The sequence below is a fragment of the Lithobates pipiens genome, unplaced genomic scaffold (assembly GCF_037356315.1).
Source record: "Lithobates pipiens isolate NorthernLeopardFrog02 unplaced genomic scaffold, aLitPip1_a1.2 Scaffold_10, whole genome shotgun sequence".
Lineage (NCBI taxonomy): Eukaryota > Metazoa > Chordata > Amphibia > Anura > Ranidae > Lithobates > Lithobates pipiens.
In genome coordinates, this window is record NW_027507686.1 from 100,947,038 (window position 1) to 100,950,496 (window position 3,459).

Consider the following 3,459-nt stretch of genomic DNA (forward strand, 5'->3'; position numbering starts at 1 on the left):
GGTCATTCAATAAACACTTAGTAATCTGCTTTCTAGAGGAAATGGGGAGCGAGGAGCAAGAGGCAGAAGTGTCAACCCACCTAATATCAACTGGCCCTCCCGAAAGTCACATAATCTGTGCAGGGTAGTTCTGAGGAACGTGTCTTGGTGATCATTGGGAGCGTACACAGTGGCAAATGTAAAAAGGAGCTCTCCAATGTGGCCCCTAAGAAAAAGATATCGACCCCCAGGGTCCACCAGAGAATCCTGGAGAACCCAGGGGAGCCTGCTAGAGATCAGAATGGAGACTCCCTTGGTCTTAGAGGAGGGGTTAGTAGAATGGTAGACCTTAGGCCGCGTACAGACGCGGGGACTGTTCGCTCAACTTTGTCCGTCAAACAGCGGACAGTCCGCTCAAAATTAGCATGGACGGACTTGGCCACACACGACGAACGAACAGTCCGCTGAAACCGTGCGCGATGACGTGAACGGCACGTACGACGGGACTAGAAAACGACGTCCTATACACTGCAATCCAAACTTCTGCGTGTAAATCCTTTCTGAGCATGCGCGGAACTTAGTTTGACGAACAAGCCTACACACGAGGGGACTGTTCGCTGAAACAAAGTTTCAGCGGACAGTTTTTCGGAATTTCCGAAAAACTTTGTTCAGCAGACTGTCCGCTGAAACTGTCCACTGAAAGCCCACACACGAGCGGACTGTGCGCCGAAACACTGTTCAGTGGACAAAGTTGAGCGAACAGTCCCCGCGTGTGTACGCGGCCTGAGGGAAGGATCTCGACCATAGAAAGGGGAGGCTAGTATTTTTAAAATGTGTTTCTTATATAAAGGCCACATCAGTACGGAAAGTCTTCAGTTCTCACAGGAGGATCCGCCGTTTTTCAGGGGAGTTCAGTCCCTTAACGTTTAGAGAGGTGACCTTGACTGAGTCTGCCATCGCTCCTCGGGGAGGGGGAGGTGGACGTCAGAGAAAAGCAAAGAAAGTTGAACCAAGGTAGGTATTGGGTAGGTAATGGATGGTGGGAACTAAGGGGGAGAAAGGAAGGGCAAATGGAAGGAAAGGTAAGGGGAAAAAGAGGCCGGGCACCTCAACCCCAGGGGGAGAGGGAAATTAAGGGTTGTCTGCACTCAACAGTACAGGAAGGGTATACTAAAACAGCACAATTATGCTATAGCGCTTACCAGATGTACACTGGGTTTAAAGCGCCGTCCTACTTGGGTTGGTGGGTAGACAGGTCGGAGAGGGAGCCCCCGGATCCCAGTCCCCCCAGTCCTGGCAGTGGTAAATGTCACGTCTGATACCGGTATGCAAATAAAAGACAATCAGTAACATCATAGAACCAAAAAACAATAGTATAATCAAAACCGAGGTTGAGCAGATAACTATCAGCACTGAGGGGTCTCCTTGGCTCGCCCTAAACGTAGGCATGCACGAGGGAGCCCGTCACAACAGAAAAGGCATCACAGAATGGGATACACCACCCCCGTCCCATACCCCAAAAGTACATGCAGCCCCCGAACAAATGCATTTCTCCCTTTGGCAGATTGTCCTCTCCTTACCCCCTCTCCCCCGTCCATGCCCCGGGGGGAAAAGGGGGAGGCAAGGGGGGAAAACGGGGGGAAGGGGTGAAAGGGGGTGGGAAAGGGGGGAGGGAAGGGGGAAAGGAGGGAGGGGAGGGAATGGAAGGAGGGAAGGGGGGGAAGAGGGGGAGGGGGGGAAGGGGGGAGGGAAGGCGGGGAAGCTAGGGAGAGGGGACAAACATGCGGAAATGTCAAGTCCTTTAGCGCACTCACACCAGCAGCCACCCGGACCCCATAAATTTCAACTCCTCCCCTCCATGGTCACCACATCAAGATGAAAGAGGAGCAGCCCTGGTTAGTGCATGGAAAATCCGGCAGGCAAGGGGCTGGGGCCACCGTCCCTCCAACCAATGGGAGACTTCACCCGAGCAGCAGTCCTGGGGCCCGCCAATTAGTGTCTCTCCTGCATCGCCATCGGGGGCTGTGTAGAGCATCCAGAGGGAGGCTGGGACCGCCCAAACAGTAAGGGGTAAATCCTCCAGGGGGGTCCAGAGTCAAACTGGAGGGAAGCAGTGTCTCGTACCAATAGGCTCAATAAATAAGTCATCCAGGGTGTTCCCGAAAGCTGCAGAAGGCAATGTCGGCAAAGAGTAGGTGGGGGCCAGAGGGGGGGAGGGGCGCAAACCGGGGTTGGGGACACATATGCGGGAATGTCAAGCCCTTCCAGTACAGCGCACTAAGTATCACTCAGACCCCCCAAAGTGCAACCCCCCCTCTAAGGTCAAGATTCCAGAAGGGAAGATGAGCCGCCCTGGTCTGTACATGAAAGAACCTGCAGCTAAGGGGTTGGGGCCATCATCCCTTCTTACAATGGGAGATGCCACTGGCATGACAGCCCCATGTCCTGTCAAGTGGTGCCCCTCCGACAATGTCGTCGGGGTATATGTGGAGCATCCAGGGGGAGGAAGGGACCACCCAAACAGTGAGGGGTAAAGCCTCCTCCAGGATGATAGCGCTGTCTTGTACAGTTGGTTAATTAGACAAGTCATCCAGTGTGTTCCCGTGAGCAGCGGAAGGAAAGGTTGGTAAGGATTATGAATGGGTGGGGGCAAGGGAGTCCATAAAACTGCCACCAGATGACCGGGGCAGAGAGGGAAAGGGGATGAAAATCAGATCTAGTAGATGGGGGGGGGGGTGAGGAGTGTCCCTTATATTACTCACGTTGGCCATCCCTTAAAGCTGAGCGCTCTGCATACCCAGGAAGTTCTTCTGTATAATCTAGCCTATCTGTATACATTAGCCTGTCTTTTGTACACATTAGCCTCTCTGTACCAACTAGCCGGCCCTCTGTAAACTCTAGTCCGTCTGTATACACTAGAGAGGCTTGGTTACACAGACGGCTATATACAGAAGACCTTTCTAGTTTATACAGAGAGGCTAATGTGTACAAAAGACAGGCTAGTGTATACAAATAGGCTAGATGATAGATAAGAACGTGCTGGGTATGCAGAGATGGAACCTAGGGTATACAGAGAAGCTAGTGTATGCAGACTTGCTAGTGTATACAGACGGACTAGTGTATACAGTAGACCAGCTAGTTTATACAGGGAGGCTAATGTCTATAGAAGACCGGCTAGTGTATACAGATAGGATAGATAATAGAGAAGAACGTCCTGGGTATGCAGAGATGGAGGCTAGGGTATACAGAGAGAGAGGCTGGGTTACAAAGAGAGGCTAGTGTATGCAGACTTGCTAGTGTATGCAGGCGGACTAGTATATACAGAGAGGCTTGGGTATACAGAGAGATAATGTATAAAGAGATGCTAGTGTGTACAAAAGACAACCAAGAGTAGACAGTGAGGCTCGTGCGCGGAAGCCGCGGAATGGCTACAGAGAGGCTAATTTGTACAAAAGACAGGCTAGTGTATACAGATAGGCT